Source organism: Bicyclus anynana, chromosome 7, assembly GCF_947172395.1.
Source record: "Bicyclus anynana chromosome 7, ilBicAnyn1.1, whole genome shotgun sequence".
NCBI classification, from domain to species: domain Eukaryota; kingdom Metazoa; phylum Arthropoda; class Insecta; order Lepidoptera; family Nymphalidae; genus Bicyclus; species Bicyclus anynana.
The window spans coordinates 2,111,181-2,134,930 of record NC_069089.1 but is presented as its reverse complement, the minus strand read 5'-3'; positions in this window follow the sequence as shown (position 1 = coordinate 2,134,930).

Below are 23,750 nucleotides of genomic sequence, written 5' to 3'. Positions count from 1 at the left end.
GTCAAAGGTACCTTTAACCCTACACACATCGTTTACAAGTACGTGACTCCACTCAAGGTCATTCTCTGCCATTCTAGGGTGTTATTTAGGGGTTACAGTTTGATTTGCTAATTAAGTTGTCCTGACAAGTGTTGTGAATCATAACCTTTGTTCGACATTACTTTTCATATTTTTATATGTTTCATATTTTTATATAAAATCACCTTTGAGTCCTATAACATTCGTATAGCGATTTTGAATGTAATCGGCCATTTCATTCATTCAATTTGTACTACTTACTGAAGTAACATTTCTTACGACCTTAAAAAGATGGACCGATATGATGGTTTTGCAAACAGTTGTGGTAAATCTTTCGGTTCCGATTAGATTGATCCCCGTCATTGCAAGAAGCGTAAAACGTTTCATATCCCTTTCGCTAGAACACATCTCGGAAAGCAAACCCCCGTTGCTCGTATATGCGCAAAATATAATGAATTATCTCGTTCTATACCTGGCATCGACATATTTTTTTAAAAAAAAGTTCTTCCCCATAATAATTAAGTTAAGTTATACCTGTTCTTTTGTTCCTTGTGTGATATTTGACTGTTTACATGTTTTTTAGTGAATGTTGTGTGCACTTGTCATAGATGTACGTATAAGTCAATCTGAGCTATTTATATATTATTTGTGTATATTTCTATATGTATATTGTAAGTGTACGTAAATAAATAAATAAAAGCCCCCCGTACCGTTACTTATGGACACAAAATATACCACTAATGATTTTTAACTTATTTCGTGGTTATTCATTATGAATGTTATTTAAACGGGTACATACCACGATAAAACGACGAGATTTTTATTGTCGATATTTCGACCCAGTTGCATGGATCGTGGTCACGACGGGACATTCGTCGTTTTATCGTGGTATGTACCCGTTTAAATAACATTCAAAATATACCACTGTAGGTTCCTATCAAGCCAGCATGTATATTGTACATGGCATGTACTTTAGACGGCAAGTCTTAGCCGGCTTACGCCAGTTCTCCGAGGATTACCGGCTAAAATGGAATTAATTTCACCAAGCCTCAACTTTGTATTTATTACCAAATTCCATGTAAGCTGGGGATTATTTTGTTACAAGTTCCATACAGTCGATTAATTGAAATACATTTTTGAATTAATGACTAAAATACTACATTCATACATAAAATGTAACATTCATTATTTATGTTATTGTAGACGGGAGATATCAGTGTTGGTATAAATAAGAGGGTATTTGATGACTTGAGCTTAGTTGTTTGTGATGCAGCGTAGATACCGTCACGCTGCCTGTCGCTTTAGTGATATTGCGTAATAACGTTTTGTGTTGTTGTTATGTGTTGATAGTCTTTTGTGTTATTGTTTATCATAAATTGTAGGGCAGGGAAGGTGAGTGTTAAAGCATTATAAAGGGATTATTTAAATCTACACCCAAGGTCACAAGTCCTGGGGCCTGCTCGAGGTGTTTCCTCTGCCACAAAATAATGGTACAATCACTATCGCTGCTACTCGTCACATTATATAAATGTGACGGGTCACGTCACATTATATAAATTTAGTTAATTTATTATAAACATTGCATGTGATGAAATTATTTCCGATTAGTTCACCGCAATGATTACAAAATAGAATAACTTTGAAATCTATACTAATATTATAAAGAGGTAAAGTTTGTAAGTTTGTAAGTTTGTAACAATTTTTTGAAATGGGGTAATCTTCGGAACTACTGGACCGATTTTAATACTTCTTTCACCAGTAGAATGCTACGTTATCGGGGAGTGCTATAGGCTATATTTTATATTTCTATCATATATAACTACTGAGATATCGCGGGTTTTCTCTTACAGGTCAGACCGAAAAACTTACTTATTCGCATGCGCTGCCTCAACCATTGCGTATAACTGAAATAAATGTATGGAGACTTTTTGAACCTTTAAAAGTTCTACAAAAAAGTCCGCGACACCATATATCTATCTTTTATATTTTAGCAGATATAGTACCTTTAGTACTTTAATAAATTATTTAAATTTTAAACTAAGGTTTACGTCATTATTTACACAACTAAACTTAAATCCTTATCAAAATAAATGATTTAATAATCACAAGGATATTATAGAGATAAGATTTGCCCTTTACAGTATGTTAATTAGTTATATAGTTTCGGAGATAATACAAAATTTCAAAAAGTCGCAGAAATGCCGCTATATGACGCCCCGCGGTTTCAATTACGTGGTTCCCGTTCCCATATGAATATGAGGACCAAACATAGCCTATGACACTCGCAAATAATGTAGCTTTCTATTGGTAAAAGAATTTTCCAAATCGGTCCAGTAGATCCAGAGATTACCCCCGACAACCACACAAACTTTACCTCTTTATAGTATTAGCATAGAAGTCGCTTGGGAAATTATAGTCTTTTGTCATTGCACGACGCACAAAAGGCTGGACCAATGTTGCTGAGGGTAGGGATAGGATAGAGGTAGGGAAGGGGTAGGATAGAGGTAGGGTAGGGGTAATTTAGGGAAGGTGTAGGGTAGGGTAGGGTAGGGTACGGATAAGGTAGGGGTAGTGTAGGGTAGGGGCAAGGTAGAGGTAGGGGAAGGATATGGAACGTATAGGGTAGGGGAGGAGTAGGATAGGGGTAGGGTAGGGTAGGGGTAGGGTACGGGTAGGGTAGGGTTAGGGCAGGGATAAGGTAGGGGTAGGGAAGGGTTAGGGTTAGCGGTATGGTAGGAGTAAGGTAGGGGTAGGGTAGGGGTAGATTAGGGTAGGGTAGGATAGGGTATGGATAGGTTACGGGTAGGGTTAGGGTAGGGTAAGGTGGGGGGAGGGAAGGGTTAGCGTTAGCGGTAGGGTAGGAGTAAGGTAGGGGTAGGGTAGGGTAGGGTAGGGTTGGGTAGGTTTACGAGCAGGGTAAGGTAGAGGTAGAGAAGTTTACATCAATTTTTACGCGGACGAAGTCGCGGGCGTCCGCTAGTTATTTTATAATTTAAGCTATCGTGAGTGTTATTCATATTAAGCTGCTTCTTTAGTTTGGATCGTGCCGCGTTGCAAGAACCAGATCATGACTATGGGCCTTGTATGGGTTCGAAACTAGTCGTGCATACTCTGACGTTGTATCACGTGAGTTTTAGCCGTGTTTCATAACAAATTAATTTGAAATTATTTAAATGCCAATATGGCTGGCTCTCTAATTGGTCCAGTGGAAAGCATATGTGGCTTTGAAATATGACGTCCTGGATTTGAGTTGGAATAATATAAATATAAAGCTAAGAATATTAAGCTTTTCTTTCTTCCAAGAAATTATCAGTATCAGGAATTGTGAAATTGGTCTGTGATATGTAGAAACAACATAAATACGTTTGTATCTGTAAACTAAAGGAACATCAGTCATAACACCAGCCAGTTATTAAGAGTGATACAGGGAAACGCGCGTGACATTGAACCTGGTAGTTTGTTGCTAACATCTCATAGAGAGACAGGGCGTTGCAGCGGGCAGGAGGGGGGGCTGTTTCCCCCTAGATGAGCGGTTAAGATATTCAAAGATTTAACTAACTTTGTTTCTTCAATACGAAACAGTGACCTTATGTGGATGTTTCGGTTTCGGACAAAACTGAGGCAGAAACTGTAATTCGGTTTCGGTTTCGGCCCTAAAACTAGTTGCGGTTGTACAGTATCAATTTGTAATGTGAAATACTCAATTTAAGTATATCTGCCCCTCCTACATAGAATCCTGGCTACGCCCATGTAGAGAGATAATATATAAACATGTTTTTGCTGACGCTTCAGTTTCTCATAGAGATCCGAATATATCTAACCAAATTCCACATCTTAGATACAGTACTGTGAATTTAATTCCGGTTAAGCTAGTAATCCCCTAAAGCCTCCTAATCCTGCGTCTGCTAAGGCGGTAACCGTGTTAGCCGACTGACTTCCGCATTGTTAGCATTTCCACACATTTCGGACAAAAACATATAACACAACTCTGTTATAGAAAATTAATTGGTAACTAGCGGACGCCCGCGACTTTCAGTTTTTCTTAAAACCCGCGCACTTTCCATAATAAATAAATTTAAAAAATAAAAAAAACCCGACTGCATAAAATATAAAACTGAAAAGAAAAAAACAAGCCCAGGCCATAATCCAGTGATGACCTATGGTTCCGAGACTTGGTTGCTGACTATGGGCCTCATAAGAAGGCTCAGAGTCACACAGCGGGTGATGGAACGAGCTATGTTAGGAGTATCTCTGCGTGATCGAATCAGAAATGAGGAGATCCGCAGAAGAACCAAAGTGTTGGCCGACCCCCCACCAGGTGGACTGACGACATCAAGCGAGTCGCAGGGATTCGCTGGATGCAGGTGGTTTGGAAGTCCCTACAAAAGGCCTATGTCCTGCAGTGGACGTCCATCGGTTGATATGATGATTATTATGAAAATCATTCTATCCGATATTGGTCCTGTGTCAACTTTGCGTAATTCAGCTGAGTGTGATCACCAAATCCAGTGTACGTAAGTATCTACAGTAAATATCGTGTAAAAGAATACATATATTTGATATAACAAGTATGTCTTGTGTTTAGGAGCTGCCACGGAAGCAGTCGGAGTGACGCGCGTACAATGGGCCGCTTCAAATGACAGGCCATTTTGTTGCGCGACGTGTCCTAGACGTTTCCTCTGCATGTCGGTACAAGCTACGATACTTTCGCGCACAATTGTAACCTACCAAAACTTATTGTTACAATTTCCTCGATTACGGGTGATATTAACATTCATTATTTATGTTATTGACTTATTGTAGATGGGAAGTTAATAAGTTAAGAGTGTGCAATATGTAATTTGGTGGTTACAAATGGTTCTGGATCTCAGATTCTGGATAAGTTAGGAGCCTGATATTTGGGTAAACGATATTTCAAAGTGTTAGCTTCGTTATGACTATACAAAATACACAATTTCAAAAAAACTTTTCAAAAATACACGTTTCACATTTTGCTTTCAATCACAGGAAAAGCAAACTTATTTTCTTAAATTTTTGTTTTGTATAGAAAATTAGGTATATATCTTGAACATGGCCATTTTGTTTTTCGGTAGTTGTTTAATTTACTTGCAATTAGGTAAAAATGGTTTTGGCGCTCACGTCATAAAATTTGCGTCGCGCGTCAATCGCTCCGTGCTTTTCACTCACGTGAAAGTCATAAAAAAAAAGTCATAAATAAAGTTTAGAAAGCTGACCGCCGACCTTCAGTAATGGGGAGGCACTCTAAGAAGAAGAAGATGGGAAGTATCAGGGTTGGTATAAATAAGAGAGTATGGAGGGGACTTGAGCTCAGTTGTTTATGAAGCAGCGTAGACATGGTCGCGCTGCCTGTCGCGTTAGTGATTTTGTGTAATACCGCGTAATTATTGAGTCTTTTGTGTTATTGTTTATCATAAATTGTTTAGTGTGGGCGTGGAGAACATGTCGAGCAGGGAAGATGAGTTAGTGCAAAAGGATCCCTTAAATCTACCCCAAGGACACAAGTCCTGGGACTTGCTCGAAGTGTTTCGAGAAAAACATTTTCGTGTAAAGTAAGACCAAGGTGCATGGTGTATATGACTTGCAACTCTAACCTAACCCTTCTCAAGTAACTTGAAAATTATTATTATGTTATTTTACACACCATCCGTCTAAAAAACCAATGGTGAAAGTTTATTTTCTAAGGTAGGTATGTGCTTCGGTACTATTTTCTTTATAGTGACAAAAGTTGTATCAATAATATCAATAAAAGTAAAATTGATAATTTTGAAAAAACCCCCGAAGGTCATGAAATTATTTAATTACACTCTCGATCAAGTCATCAAAATCCTTTTTAAGTGCGCTGTCATTTGACAACCCACTCGAGTATATTTGCAGACATTCAGTTAGTCTCCCTACTTTCACCCCTCAGAACTTTTAAACGGCTCAACCGATTTTCATCAAACATGTCTAAGAAAAGTGTTCTTAGACATGTTTACACATAAGTCACCTTTCATACAAAACAAGCTAAATTGAAACCGCTTCATTCGTTAGTTATTTTGCCACAGCCAGACTGACAGACAGTCACGTCAATCTTATTGCGTCCCCTCTTTTTGCGTCAGGGGTTAAAAGCCATCTAAACTAACTAACTTGAACTTGACACCATGCAGCTATTTGATAGATTTAGAGGATCTTAGGTAAGGGTGTAGGCTTAAAAGCTTGGCAGTGCAAGCAGTATATGTTTCTTCCTCCTCCTAACAAGTTAGCCTGCTTTCATCTAAGATTGCATCATCACTTACCTTCAGGTGAGATTATACCTACTCAAGGGCTAACTTGTGTAGAATAAAAAGAAATGTGCATTCGCCTTTACCTTACTTTACCTACATGAATTTTTTTCAGAATGGATTAGTTTTTGTCCTAACAAGATCGAACCGTAGATCATTCGAACTAGAATCCAACCCCTTAAGAAGTAATTGAGGCTTTTATGGTATTAAGTATTGTTACAAATAAATTATAGCTCGTAATAATTCAAAAGTAGTATAAATCTGAACGCGGTCTTCCTTCAAAGGTAAAAGCACTTGTCGCTCCACAATACAAGGGGGCTGCATACCACAAAAGAAATCCCTCGTTTCCGATACGGGCCTGTCGCGTACGGTGGGCGAACAGCTTAATGAGCTTTATGAGTATGGCAATAAGAGTCATATTACAATGATAATTATACCTAATATCAAGCGTACTGTTTCATATATTGTATGTTATGTATACCTAATAAAAAGTAAAAAATCTCGTTTGATTTGTAGGTACTTTTTGCCTGGCACCTAATACATTGTGCTGGTGTCTATGAATGAACGCAAACTGTGTCGTTTTAGTGACTTTTCAGTGCGCCTTCACACGTCGTGTCCTTCGTTTAATAAACATTGACGACGACGACATAATACGTGAAGAGAAAGAGATAATGTCGACCAATAGCCGACGCTATTGGTCTGTTTGTAGCTATGTTTTTCTTCACGAATCAGCTCGTGGTCGTGGCCTAGGCCTAGCTACTAATGACAATAATTAACAAACACGTAGGTACCCGTAATTAGCTATTAAAACCCCGCGTGATTACCCGGGATAAGTAAAACTTTGCAGAGTAAAGAAGTGACGAGAGGTCGTCTCATTCTATATTCTACTGAACTAATCTAGGTACATCTTAGTACAACTTATCACTTATCAACTTATCTTTGCTAAGTGGTTACGACATATAAAAATGTTTATACTATAGTCTGACAATTTCGTCCATAACACTCCCATGATATGCGGGCGACAGGGGAAAAGACGCGAGTATGAAATCGTGCGTTCGGGGAAGTACTGTGCATCAGTTGGTTTTTCATTAATCGCTACACGCCCCCCGAGCCGCGTTGAACATCGGGAATGTTACGAACGAAGTTTACTATCGACTATTTTGTAAATAATTCTTAAAATTTAAATAACTGCTTACTTCAAAGCAACTTCATTATTAGGACTTCAAGTACTTGGTATTCCGTCGAGTTCATTTCTAAACAGATGTCGCCAGCGGTTATGCCGACGTAAAAAATATACGTGACGTTACACGAAAGAGTTTTTCACAAAGAAATAGGTACTTTATTTTTAACCAACTTCATTAACTGAAAAATACTTATATTATGTTTCCATCAATATCTATGCATACTCTTATGTTTATAAATGCGATTTTTTAAAACGATCTTTTATTTAGAAGACATAGTATATAATTTGAAGAAGTTTTTATAAAGAATAATATTTATAACAGATATATCGCTTTATTTGCAATCTCACATCCCATCCCAGAGTCACTGCCAACTTTCCTTGGACATATTTGTGTTTCTGCTCCTTCAAGGACCCCATATTAAAACTCATACTTATTATTACGTAATAAAGCAAGAACTTGGTTCCATAATATAGTCCATAATTGTAGTCCTTCATGAAATTTATTTAAAAATTTTCAATATTTCTCTCTCGTGTTTTCAAATAAAGTACTGTAGGAAATATTAGTCAGAGAAGGATATGACGTAGCTCGATCTCGTGTGGGAGTTAGAGAGGGTAGTGATCGGTGGCGGGTACGACTTGTGATATGAGGCGCTCGTTCGTACGGTCGGCATCAGTATGTTCGTGGCGTTTGAGCCGTCCACATTTCTTGTTGTGTAATTCTTTATGGATTACTTGGGATAGGAGAGAGACTTGAGTGGAAAAGGGGAGTGTTTGTTAACTGTCAAGGGATCCCTTAACCCTACATAAAACGGTCACAAGTCCGCGACTCCAGTAAAGGTTTGATTTAATTAAGTTGTCCTGACAAATGTTGTGACCTTAATTCGACATAAACCATAACCTTTATTCGACATTGGTTTTCTTATTTTTGTAATTTACTTCTGAGCCTTCTAAAAGTACAGTAAAAATCGATGGAGGTGCGGCAAAAATTCAAAGAATCATTTATTATACGAAATTAAAAATGATTCACCGCACTTTTCGGAAAACCGAAAGCAAGTAATTTAATTAAAGCGGAATGTTTTTAAAAGTCCCTCGGTAAAAACCATAAGATATATCTCTGGGAACACGGAAGGGGTTGGTCGGTGACTAAACAGTCATTAGCGGGTACAGCTGCGAATAATGTTTTTTGTTTTCGTTAAAAATGGGGGTAGTTAGTTGATTTTTGCCAGTCGGTTTAGCAGAAATGCGCTATCTTAATTGTCTTATTAAAACATCCCCACTCCTATTGTTTAGAAGGGAACAGTGCATCCATTTTAAAACCATATTCATTTAACCGAATCAAAGTACCAGGTTCTAACTTCGACCCGTATGTACATGTTGATAATAGGTATATACCTATGTCAGTGGTGAGCCTCTCTAATCTATACTATCTATACTAATATTTATAAAGCTGTAGAGTTTGTTTGTTTGAACGCGCTAGTCTCAGGAACTACTGGTCCGATTTGTAAAATTCTTTCAGTATTAGATAGCCTATTTATCGGGGAAGGCTATAGGCTATATGTTATCCCCGTATTCCAACGGGAACGGGAACCGCGCGGGCGAAATCGCGCAGCGCCAGCTAGTTGACTATAAGTATCAGAATAAGTCTACGATCTGTATAACGAGCTATGGTAAATAAAATTGCTCCTTTTTGATACGATCACGCATAAATACTCAGCTAATAACTAAAGCTACCGATATAGCTCACGGAGTCGCAAAGGTGACGTGGCTAAGAGCTTGGTGATTGGAAAAAAGTTGGTATCTCGAGTTGCCGGGACGGAAAGCGCGATGTTGGTCAAAACCCCATTAAAATCTCACGGATCGTAGGGAACTGGATATGAATTTCATTAGCTACTGATGTATATAGACCTCGTTATACTATACCATATGAGTATCAGAACGTGATGATAAAGAGAGAAGATTTTTATATGGATAAAAATACTTGGAAAATCGAAAATTTTAGCTGTAGTAGTCACTCATCCCCAACCAGTAAAGCGCCATATTGAAATATCTTTGTACATGGTACTAATGTTTTACTGTGAATCTGTTAAGATATGTACGAGTTTACTGGCGATGGCATTTTATTTATTTTCAGCCCTGATTCGGTGTACACTGTACAGCAATGACAATACAGCATGTTTATGATCATTTTATGACACTTTTATGATCACAACGTGCATGTGTGATCACGACATATTCTTGATTCGTCATTCCCCACTAGCTACTTCAACCAAAATCATGGGTTGTGTGTGGTACAAGTCACAGACTTTTTTTTCTTTACAAGTTAGCCCTTGACTCGAAAGCGGCGGCCGAAAGTCTCCCACCAGCCAGACCTGGATCAATTAAGAGAACCTCAATTGGTCCAGCCGGGGATCAAACCCAGGACCTCCGTCTTGTAAATCCACCGCGCATACCAGTGCGCCACAGAGGCCGCCACTTATTGTTACTCCGCAGTGTAATGAAATTGCAGAACTCTTTATATATTAATTGGTTTTTGTGAGATTGTAAAATAATGGTAGTTAGTAGATCAGCTAAAGTTAAAACTGTAACATAACTCAAACTAATAATAAGGAATGATTTTTAAAAATATTGAAATCTCTCTTCTGACTGTTTTTATCTGGAACACAAAGAAAAATTATTTGATTTTCAGGTTGACTTGTCCAACTTGTCTTTTAACATATCGACTAGACCTTATGACAAATACAAGTTTCTTCGTCGTTACTCTTTTGACAGTGTTTGTGCTTGTTACTATATCACAAGATATTAGTTTATTTATACTCCTTAATCGAGTTTAACAAAGATTAATCGCTAATAGGCAGATACGCACGGAACACGAAGGTGTCGTAGCCGCTCCAAATACAGAATTTAAAAAGGAATTCATCCTCGAGTCAGTACGACACAAAGCGTCGCATCAGTAATTTTTAATATTATTCATAAAAAAGGAGTATTTTTTATATTGATTATTATATTCATTTACGTAATTGTTGTTAGTGTTAAATTTTGAAATACAAATTATGAAAAAAGTTTATATATGCGGATGTCAAGGAGACTTTAATGGGTTTTACCGGCTTCATCACGCTGCTTGTAGACTCACTCTGTATCATCTCTACTCTATGGGTATCAATTAACCAATAGCTTCAAGCGACTGTAGACAAGCATTTTAGTCAATCGCTTCCAACTTGGACCAACAACAAAAGAACAAAATATCGTAAAGACACTCATAAAAAAGTCAGTGTGAATATTCTTACAGTTCGTAAAGTTTACGAGGTTTAGCGTCTCAAACATTTACAAGTATTCTTTGCGCGCGAGTGTACGAGGAATAAAGTTTACGGAGCCGGCAACGCCGCCCTGGCGATGAATTTTACGGCACAAGATGATGTTTGCAGCCAAAACTCTGATGGAAAAAACCAACGAAATACCTACTCATTCCATGTATTTTGTACTTGACGTGGATGGGTTATTTTTTGGATATGTTCGAGTATGTTTGAGTCTATATATTTGGAGCACTTTTCACCTCTACCTACAAAAGTAAAAGCAAGCAGTGCAATTTTGTACAGTCTATGTCAAACCAACGGACCTATTTTGCGATCCTTTAAGGTTTTCATTTTTTCTTTTTAGGCCTTTACTTTACTACTTTACCTTTGGGGTAGGCCTAAAAAGAACCTACCCGAACTCTCCTTAGCTTTTCAGGGTTTTAAGATTTCCAGATTTCTATTTGAGGACATGATTTATGTTTCAAGACTTAACATTATCTATTATTTATATTATATATTATTATCATTATATCTGTCGTAATATAACAATACTAGCTTTTATAAAAAAAGTTAAGTATAGAAATATTATTTATTAGATAAGAGTTTTAGATATGAAACCTACATCATTTAGGCTTTGTTTCAATGAGATTGGATAAAATATTATCCGAAAAGCCGGAATTCTAGCTAAAAATAATATGCTTTAGATGTAATATCAATATAAACGAAACAATTTAGAAAAGTGGAAACAACCAAACAATAATAAAACAAGTGTACCAAAATAAAAAAAGATGGCGTCCCCCACGATAAACACACTAAGCGACAAACGAGTAATATAAAAATGGCCGCTTTCAACGAATAAGCGTTACCATAAAAAAGGTTTTCAGTGAGCAAGTGAATCATAATTTATGAATTCCGGTGTCCGACCGGCGTAGGGACGGAGATTTACGCGGGGTCGCCCCGGACTACTGGACCATAGACACATGAGTGAATAGACAGGAATAATGTAACGCATACCTTGTAAGTTCAGTGGTAAGACTATGTCCCAAAATAAATAAATTCTTTCTGCAAAGAAATTCTTAGTATGAATTTACTGTCCGGAATTGGAAAGGTTGATAATGATGTAACAACTTCATGTTGGAAATAACAAGTGAGACCGTCGGTCTTGGTCATTATATTTTACATCTCGAACATCATGCTTCTAGTAAGCCTGATAATCCACATTAAAAACTAATACAACAATACCATCTAGATCCCATCGATCTTAATCGTAATCGAACATTGTCATCTCAAGAGATGATACACCACTACAAATTTAAAATGTGCCAAAAGTATCGGTACGTATTCTTTGGCTTTGCATTGACGGAGAGGATTATAGCTTGGCAAATTCATTCGTAACACTCCTGATGGTCCACGGGAGCCGAGAGGGGGGTATCAATGCCCTGTGCGCACGACTTTATACCCACGCAGTCCTTCCCCCTACCCCGAAAGCGTGACTTCATATCTGCGCATTTATTTTCCTCCCGTCGCCCGCATATCATAGGAGTGTTATCAATAAACTTGCCAAGCTATAGTATCAACTCATTGCTGCACAAATTCGTCTCAAAGCAAGAAAAATAAAATTATCATAACGAACATCTACAAACAAACTTTTGATTCTATTCAATAACAACAAACCTGTACACTTCTAATGATTCCAAACACTACGGCGGATTGTCGTTAATGAAACATAAGGGGTGTGCAGGATCCCTCTCCGTATCCTTGTGTAGTCCGGACCGGGTCGGATGCTAACACAGATACACTCACTAATCGCTGCCGAATCTCCTTACCCTGCAGACTCCCGCCATGTTACTTTTATTACGATTATACAGCCCATAGCTGTATAAGACCCCGCTTGTACCGTTTGACAACTTCCTTCATGATTTCAGAGTGCAATAGGGGTTTCAGAAATAAAACTTGTATATTTCTTCCAACTACTTTCGTAATCTCAGACTCCCTACTAATTTACAACATCCCTCGTATTCGGCTCGAAGGACCAATAACTTCATTGTGTATGATAAGTGTAATTGATTAGGATATTGTAGGCTGAATATCCTAATGTGATAAAATAATAATAATCCATTTACTTGATTTTAAGAACAGACCATTAAGTACCAAAAGTGTTTACGGATAACTATAAAACGCATGTTTTATATTTTTTACAGGGTATCGTAAGAAACCAAAGTCCCTAGTCGCCAGACACTTAGCTTCATGGCAATCTTCATAGAACATTAAAAATCTTCTATAGTGTTTTTCGTGAATATTCATAAAATCATTTTCCCAGTTGACAGAGACAGATAAATTAAAAAATTCTAATTCAATGGAAGATTTAATATAATTAAAATAATTAACCTTCATGTTCACAAAGGTATGGAGGCATAGGAATACGTCACGAGGCAACTCATTTGAATGACGTGTTCATTATGAGAGCCATCTTTATCGAAGATCCACCCCATTACACACTATCATTTATCAAGCAATCATTAATCTTCGCTACACGGTTAAGTCATCTAACGTCTTTACTGATTATGTGAATTATAATGTACTCGTGACTACGCTTCTACGCATTGTTAATTAACTTTTCGCTTTTACCTTCACCAGTTTGTCTTAATAAGAACATTGGATAAACCTCCAATAGCCGTGAAGATTTAGAGTATAATCTCTCCAGATGTAAGTGATGATGCAATCTCCGATAGAAGCAGGCTAGCTTGTTAAGAGGAGGATGAAAATCCACACCCCTTTTTGTTTCTACACGACATCGTACCGGAACGCTAAATCTCTTAGTGGTACGTCTTTGCCGGTAGGGTGGTAACTAGCCACGATCGAATCCTCCCACGAGTCAGACCTGGATCAATTAAGTTAAAACCTCTATAAGCTCATCCAGGGAATTGGGATTGAACCCAGGATCTTCGTTGCAAATCCACCGCGTATACCACTGCGCCCCAGAGGCCGTCTTTCCATCATAATAGAAAAACGCCGATATCTTCGGATTGGCTTATCAAAATTTCATGGTATATATCTAAGAACCATCTCAGACAAGTAAGCTAGCAACAAAATCCCAGATAGATTCAAAAACTAAATTTCTCTAACTAAAGAAGTCATATCGGGGAAAATATAAAAAACATATACGGTCGAATTGAGAAACCTCCTCCTTTTTTTGTCGGTTAAAAAACCACTTTGACTGTTGAAATTTCCTCAAAAATGTAACAAACTCAGTGCATTGTCAAAATAAATGATAAAAACTAGAAGTAATAATAATCAATAACGTAATTGTAAGTAATTTAGTTAGCATGAAAAAATACTGCCCGTGGGAAAAAAGGAGATGATGTTATAAAGTATAAATATCGCCCTCGGTTAAAAAGGCAAGTACCGTGAAAAAAATTGATTGATAGATTGTCCGTTACGCTCTCAAAGCCTCAGCCTTCGAGTGCTTTAGAAAAGCGGAAAATCCAACTCACTGATGGATCGTGAAAATTTTTCTACAACATTAATTTCATAAGATCCCATGGTATACTTCCGAAGTGTGCCTGTGATTTTTTTCAACACCAAAAAAAACCCTCTTGAAATATTTGTAGGAGACACGTTTTATTTTAACTTACCCTGGTTATAGTTTGGACTTTAAAAAGGGCATTATCTACCTGAGCCTTCGACGTTTTCCTACTAGCATATACGATGTACTCAAAGCCTAAAATATGCGCCCCACAGGCCACGTCATTTATTTCGTGAAGACAAAAAAATAATGTTTAAAAACTATAACCCGACTGCGGTAAAAAGGGTCTAAGGGAAACAAGTTAAGGTCCAAACCAAACCATGGTCGCACTCACTGTAAACCTACCTACAATATATTTTGAATGGAGGTGTTACTGGCAATATCACAGAAGTCATACAATGTAATATCTCAGTATAATTCTTTTCGAGGTTAAAATCTGAGTTTTAAATCCCGTCGTGTAACATTTTTTATGAAATTTCACGCTACGATGGAACATACCAACAATCAACAAACATACATAGACTGCCAATATCATTACCCTTAGGCTTCGCCGCAGTCTGATAAAAATGACATACCTATTGTCGATAACTTGAATATCGCTCTCTCTTTCGTTGCGATAGGACGAACTTACTTGTACCGACTTGTAAATCTATATATCCGGCGACTATGTCTTTTCTCTTGACGCGCATCTTGGGCCTACAGGACCGTTAGCACCTAGTACCTCATAGTGTATATTAACCCAGGGCCCACAACAGCTAATAATCACAATAAATCCACCAGACGCGAGTTACGGTAATCACGAGGTTATGCAAATGGCGGGCAGTTGGCCAATTAACATAAATTGTGTGTATCTAATGCGGACGAATTAACGGAAACTCCGCACTGTACTATACATAGACTGCAATCATTATGTATGGTTTCTAAAAAAATATCATCATCATCAAATCAGCCGATGGACGTCAACTTCAGGCCTTTTGTAAAGACTTCCAAACATCACGATCCTGAACCTATAGAGGTGTCGTAAGTCCACAGTAGAGAGGGTCGACCAACACAGCGTTTACTAGTGCGTAGTCGCACTTTCTAGTGCGTGGTGCATTCTTACACTTTTTGACCCCAACGCCCATCGACCTATGTGCCTCGCCCATTGCTACTTCAGCTTCGCGACTCGTTGAGCTAAAATCGTAATTTCTTCCTATCATCTAATCTACACTAACTATGGGATGGGATGTGATCGAATCAGAAATGAGGAGATCCGCAGAAAAACCAAAGTCACCGACATAGCTCAACGAGTTGTGAAGCTGAAGTGACAATGGGCAAGGCACATAGTTCGAAGAGCCGATGGACGTTAGGGTTTTAAAGTGCTGGAATGGCAACCCCGCACTACTAAGCGCAATTTTGGTAGACCCCGCACCAGGTGGACTAACGACATCAAGCGAGTCGCAGGGATTCGCTGGATGCAGGTGGCTCAGTATCGTGATGTTTGGAAGTCCCTACAAAAGGCCTATGTCCTGCAGTGGACGTCCATCTGCCAATATGATGATGATGATCTAATCTACGAAATCGAATAGGTTCCAGTGACGCTCGAGTAAGACTTTAAATAAATACGACTAACATAAAAAACAGCACTAAAACTCTTACTACATCTTACTCAACATCCTATCAACATTATTTCGTATTACAATAATAAAACTCCATCAATAAAATCTATATAAAAACTTGAAGCAAAAGTAACGCAGGAATAAAATAACAATGAAACATTCACGACAGTCAATACTCGTTTACTTAGTTCAGCATTAAATATGACGCCATAAGAATCAATTTATGCATTACTTTTTACGGTGACCATGAGACGCGGAATACCCGGCTGAGTTTATTTGATCACTTCCAAAAGAAATACACCTAATAACCTCAGCTGCTTACTTTATACTAGCAGAAACTAGACTATAGTCCGATGAAAAAAGTATTTGTAAAAGCGTACTTTATGTATCTATCAAAATTCTTACTAGACGAGAAGATAGTTGGCAGAACTTTATTATGAACAATGATTACAATAATATGTGGGTGACAGAGCAATGATCGCTGACTATGTGCCTTATTAGGAGGCTCAAAGTGACTCAGCGGGCGATGGAGCGAGCTATGCTTGGAGTTTCTCTACGTGATCGAATCAGGAATGAAGAGATCCACTGACGAACCATAGTCACTGACATAACTAATCGAGACGCGAAGCTGTAGTGGCAATGGGCAGGCCACAGTTTGAAGAGCCGATGGACGTTGAAGTCCCAATGGCGCCCCGCACCGAAAAGCGCAGTGTTGGTCGACCCCCCACTAGGTGGACCGAGGATATCAAGCGGGTTACAGGGAGCCGCTGGTTGCTGGCGGCTCGAGACCGTTGTGCTTGTAGGTCCATGCAAAAGGCCTATGTCCAGCAGTGGACGTCTATCGGCTGATAAGGTAAGGTAAGGTAAGAGACAGAGCTACACTCGATGTATTTTAGGTTCCTGATTTTGTATAGATAATTATATTTTACTTTTGCGTTTCATCGGTAGTTTTTGACGATTATTCTAAGAAATTACCTCGCTCCATCGCCTATCGATAAATAAATAATCGAGTTACAAACTCGATTATAACATGGTTATCCTAGTATCCAGTAACAATTGGTGCCATAACCCAACTATTCCTTTACTGTTTACGCGCAATAAAATATTCCTTCGCGCGCCTCGCCGGCGGGCGTCGAAGAACACATCAATCGATCAGATTCACTTCACATTCATGGCTTTATTGCCTATTTTACTTATGACCATGATACTGGAAGGTTATAGATAGCCTAGACGCATTGATCATCGCCAGTGACGTAGCGGGCCCTGTATCAAAATTAGTTGGGAGCCCAAAAGAAGGGTAAAGATTACTCACAAAACCAAAAGAATCAAAAATGCTCGCTTAAAATAAATACGTTATTGACCTAACCTACAACTTTTGGGCGTAATCTTAACCGAAGAAAAAACGGGGTTATCTTTACTTTTGTCATTTCCGAAGTAAAAACTGCAGGTTTATTGGTTTTTTTCCCGGGAAGCAACAGATTAAGTGAGTAGGTACTACCTATTTTTTGCCGTAAGAGGCCCCTGTAGTGCGGGGGGCCCATATCATTGATACGGCTAGTACGGCGGTAGCTACCAGCCCTGATCATCGCTCTAAGAGCTTTGGAACTAAACCGTTGACGCAATCTTTGGAGCACCGTCGTGCTATCGCATTTTTTCGGTTACTAGTTCTTCTCCCTTGTACCACAGAACAGTGAGATGCCGTAAAGAGTAACATTGTTACTTGGTAAGTCTAGGTGACCATTTCCTTCAATATTTCTAAGGAAATAAATAATTTGATAAAAAAAATTCATTTGATTGATTTATTATTACCAAACAAAGGATATTTGTTTGGCAATAATAAATCAATCAAATGAAATTTTTGAAAATTCAACATTTTAGTTCCAAATTCCGTATGATCATTCATCAATTAGCTCCAAATTATTGACCTATTAAAAAAAAAAAAAAATATTTTAGAAATATTTCGAAGGTGAAACCGGCCGGAAATCCTAAGACTGGAATGGAGACTTGACGTTTTTTAATGTTATTGTTAATAACAAATAAAAATAAAAATATACTTCCTAACTTTTATAAATATATTTTAACTTGGAGACTTTTATTATGTTTGTGAGAAAGACGTCGAAAAAAAATTAGAAAAACGAATGTACATAAATTTATTTCTCCCGAATTCTATAATAATGTCCTCATACAACTTTTAATAGAGCCAAATTGAGTTTTATTAATTTGTACCGCCCGCCTCGAGGAGTGAAAAATGCCAATAACCAACACGGGCCAATTATGTTGCCCTCAAAAAATACAACATCAATTTCGTGAACAAATCGAAGTTTCAAAACAAGCGACACGTTTAGAAGGAGAGATTGTGCTCAACCGTACATGTATAGCCTATTTATTATGTTGCCCTCGAATCATACACATCTTGTACGTCCGTTATGATTATTAAAATCGTGCATAGGTACTTGTATTCATTTTATTCATTTGGTATGCAGATGAAAAAACAGTGTTTGGTATTGCAAAAAAATTCATTTTGTTCTTTCTAATTGTTTTTTGCTGATTAAGTTTTTTAATAAATTGAATTACGATAGTACACACACATGCACACACAGAATATGTAATACTTAGTACTATGCATTACTTCACTCTTGGGAATTGCCTTATTGTTATATTTTATATAAAATTAAAACTTTATTATGAAAACTGGTTTCTAGTAGATTTTACTTAAACCCCGTTTGTTAAAAAATTTTCTTAAGCTGACACGAATACTTTACTCGTACAATAACATAAATTATCAAATATTATTAAGGATAAAACACAATTTGTCTTTGATTTGGACTACATTTACCGGACCCTTCGATCAAGTACTTTGGCGAACAAAGTTACTTACCCACTCTCCTACGTAAAGGATAGGAAGCTTGTTGATTTTTGTGAAGAAATGATCGAAGTTTTAAAGTTAATCTATGCCGGCGCGCGCCTGTTCCTCAGAAATTCAATTTATAAACAAGTTAGCGTCTCGTTAAAATTCCTCCGATGTAATAAGCCAACTTGGCTTAGGGTTAGCGATTTTTTAAATATTTTGCCTTACAAAGTGGAATGTTTACGAGATTCGATAAATCCGCGCTCGGAGAAATCAAAAATGTTTCATGAAATTCAACATCGCATCGGTAAAACTGGTTTCAAACAGCAGTTTAAAGTAAATTGGGTCTCTGTTCCAATAACATTTTACTTTAACTGGTGTTAGAAACCAGTATTTAATAAATATATAACCAGTATTTAATAACCGACTATTTAACACAAAAACATTTTTTTAAATTGAAACCAGTACATTCTGAGGTTAGCACGTTCAACTAAACAAATACTCTCTTCAGCCTTTTAATAATTTAAAAAATTGTGTTGAAAGACAATAAAATAAATAAATTACAATATTATTTTAAAAGAGAAGTTTTTTGTGTAAGCATATATGTATATTTGTAACTCCCGCATGCCTCGACTACTGATTGAATTTGACTGAAATTTTGGAATGAAGCTAGATATAGGCCACTTTTTATATCGATAAAGTCATACTGCGGGATTTTTACAGAGCGCACGAAAAGTGTGACAGGCGTCTTCTACTATTGCAGCTGGATAAACAAGCAGTCGTCTATCCTAAAGGACGCTGACTAATGTCAGCCACTGACGATCAAGTAATGTCACATGCATGCAGCACTGATCGTGTGTTGGTCGCAATGTGCAGGACATCATGCTGATGGCGACCAACACACGATCAGTTTTATCAGACGTCGCTGCAGGCATGTGAGATTACTAGATCGTCAATGGCTGACATAAGCTTCTCGTTAGATTTTGAATATCCTTCGGTTGCGAATATCAGCGCCATTAAAGTAGCCCGTAATCACAGAGTATCGGTTTCAGCATAGAGCCATGCTCAGCTGTACCCCGGCTTCTAAACTGCCATTATTTGTATGGTATTAAATTTAACGGACTTGTTCGGTTACTATTACTGATCCTTGCTCATGTTCCTGAAATTTAAACTCACTACAATAAAATTAAATGCCTATAGTCTATACCAATACTAATCTATACACTTATCTACTAATATTATAAAGAGGTAAAGTTTGTGTTATAGCGTGTAATCTTTGGATATATTAAACGGATTTTGAAAATTATTTTACCACTAGAAAGCCACGTTATTTTTTAGTGTCAAAGGCTGTATTTTATCACCGTAATCTCACGGGAACGGGAACTACGCGGGTGAAACCGCGGGGCGTCGTTCGGCTGCTAGGTAATAATATAAACTAATACGAGACTTTGTTCTTAATTGATTCTCATTCTAATTGATCTTGATTCTTTGACGTTAAGCTATGATGAGGTTGTCTTAACCATTTAATATGAACCCTTTAAACTCTCTAACATAGTGTTAAAATGTCCGAAATAGAAAATACGAATTATAAGAAATCACAAAATGTATGAAATGTTAACGCGTCATTGAGTAAAGTTAACTTAAAACTGTAACTAAGTTTGTCGGAAGTGTATTTGTCTATCTATAGATATGCAAATATATTTATACCTACTATATAAGCTCTTTCAACCGTGATAGCCCAGTGGATATGACCTCTGCCTCCGATTTCGGAGAGTGTGGGCTCGAATCCGGTCCGGGGCTTGCACCTGTGCATTTTAAGAAATTAAAACGGTGTCTCAAACGGTGAAGGAAAACATCGTGAGGAAACCTGCATGCCAGGGAATTTCCTCAATTCTCTGCGTGTGTGAAGTCTGCCAATCCGCATTGGGCCAGCGTGGTGGACTATTAGCCTAACCCCTCTCATTCTGAGAGGACACTCGAGCTCAATATTTCCACGACTCCTAAGCCTTCTAGATTTCGAAGGTTTCGATTCTCTGTCTCGTTGAACTATGGTTGTGTCTACTTCCCACAATACAAAGGCTTTTCGCCTATAATATAGTTAAAGTTGGGGTTAGGTTAGTTATTAAAAAAAAATGGCTATTAATGTTTATACGGAAATGATGAAAACAGTACTGAGTAGGGGTTTCAAAAAATCTCCACAGCATAATAAACATAACATTATTCCGTGTCACATACGAATTGGTATCGAAATTATAATGTTCGCTCCAATCAGGCGGGTATTGATAATAATTCGAGCGGCCGGCTCTATTATGGGCAAATTACAGTGAAAGCCACTCTCCGAAAAAGGAGAGCTTTCTCTGGATAATATCGACGGTGATTATATTCCATTCCGTGTAGCTGTGCGTAACGGATGCTAGGGATTTTTGTAAAGTGGCTGGTATTGTTAGACGCTTTTATTTTAACGAACGTTTTGACTTATAGTTCAAAGTTAAATAAAAAACACTCTTTCACGTTCAATTGGACTCAAAATTGGTATGCTTGCGTATCTTTGTGCTCTAATTTAGCATTCCGGTACGATGCCGTGTAGAAACCGAAAGGGGTGTGGATTTTCATCCTCCTCCTAACAAGTTAGCCCGCTTCCATCTAAGACTACATCATCACTTACCATCAGGTGAGATTGTAGTCAAGGGCTAACTTGTAAATAATAAAAAAAAAATCCTATGAATCTGATCATACAGTTCGAAGGAATTTATCGAAAGTTTTAAACTGAGCCATATATTAAGTATTAATGTTGAGTTTAGATTAATTTATTTTGTCAAACATTCTGCTATTTTATTTTTCATTTATCTATACATGGGCAGGCCACATAGTTCAAAGAGCCGATGGATTTTAGGGTCCCAAGGTGCTGGAATGGCGACCGCCGGTAAGCGCAGTGTAGGTCGACCCCCTACTAGGTGCATCGAGGATATCAAGCGGGTGGCCGGGAGCCGTTAGATGCTGGCGGCTCAAGGCCCTTATGCTTGTAGGTCCATGTCCAGCAGTGGACGTCCATCGGCTGATAATGATGGGTGATGAAATATGGTTTGCTATAAAACTTACAATTTAGCAGAGTATACGCAAATATATCAAAAGTCCAATAGACCATCCCTGAATGGTTCACACACTAACAGAACTAATTTACAAATAATGAATAATAAATCGTCGTAAATATAATTTATCTTCATAATTTACACTGCATTTCTAACACAGTGCGTAATGAAAACAACTCGACATAACACACAATACGAGATAATACAAGTATTCATTAATTAACTAAGTATATACAGAAACGTTGAAGATTACCTGTCTATGAGTTTGGTCAACAACATACATTCCTGAGCCAAGTTTGGTGTGTCCAATTGACTCATAGATTTAGATTGATTCTTAATTCTCGGATGTAATGATCATGACTACGTCAAGATGGCTTAATTTATGCTTAGCCTATAATATGACTCTTAATGTATACTATTACTTGTGTTACAATATAATCATGATGAACAGGAAATGAAGTACTTTCCAAAGTGGAATATTTGAAAAATAACGGTATTGTACTTAAGGCTGTTTCTTGCACTGTATCTAAACAGAATTCGAGAGTCCTCGATACAATGTAGCCAAAGTACAGCTAAATGAATTAAAGGTAGTGTATGAGATCCGATTTTGTTCTCAGAATCAGAGAATCATAATTATGAGCGTATGTAAATAGCTCTTTATAGCCCTCTCTTCTTATAGCACCAAGCTTCTTCTTATAGCACCTACCACACAGCACCAATGTGAATTACAGTGTTGCTATAAAACACTGCTAAAACTCACGAAACACAACGTCCATGTATGCCCGAGCAGTTTGGTACCCATACGGGGCCCTTAATGATGAGCTGGCGTGAGCCAAACTACTCATAGAGGAATACTCCGATGTTGTGTTACGTGAGTTTTAGCCGTGTTTTATAATAAGATAAGCAATGATCCAGTCTATGGTGAAACCCACTTATTTAGATGATGACTATACACTCTTGACATGAGAATATTAACAAGGCGGTAGGGAGAATGGAAACTGAAAGGGTATTCCACATATTAACGTGAAGTAGTAGCAATCAGAGACACATACTTCATCATTATCAACCCATTTTCGGCTCACTGCTGAGCACGAGTCTCCTCTCAGAATGAGAGGGGATAACCCAATAGTAGGTACACCACGCGGTCCCAATGCGGACTTCACACACGCAGAGAATTTAGAAAATTCTCAGGTATGCAGGTTTCCTCACGATGTTTTTCCTTTAACGTTTGAGACACGTGATATTTACTCGTAGTTTCTTATTATGCACATAACAGAAAAGTTGGAGGTGCATGCCCCGGACCAGATTCGAACAAACGCCCTCCGGAATCGAAGGCAGAGGTCATATCCACTGGGCTATCACTGACTCTACACACACACACACACACACACACACTTGTGCATAAACAAATGTGATTGACCAAAAAGCAATACCGAAGGATAAATATTAAAAACGTCGCGCTGACCCTCGCCGTGGCAAAGTTTAATTTGTCCGGCGCAATATCCAAAAAATGCGGCCTGACATACCGCCCTGTGGGAATTTTTATATCCGCAGGTACCTCAGCTATTCGCCGCCCTCCCCTCACCTGCAAAGCCTGCAGTCTGGGCGAAGCTTTTACCCGACCAAAATAGAGAATGTTTTCATGACGTGCACGATTTTTTGGAAACTTTATATCCGTAGAACTCGCTGCTCGTTAGTGTAGTTGTCACAATCGACCACGGATTACTTACGGATATAAGTAAAGCTTAGAGTTTTTTTTTTATTCTATACAAGTTAGCCCTTAAGTACAACTTCACCTGATGATGCAATCTAAGGTGAAAGCGGGCTAACTTGTTAGGTGTAGGATGAAATCCACACCCATTTCGATTTCTACACGACATCGTACCTGCACGCTAAATCGCTTGGCGGTACGTATTT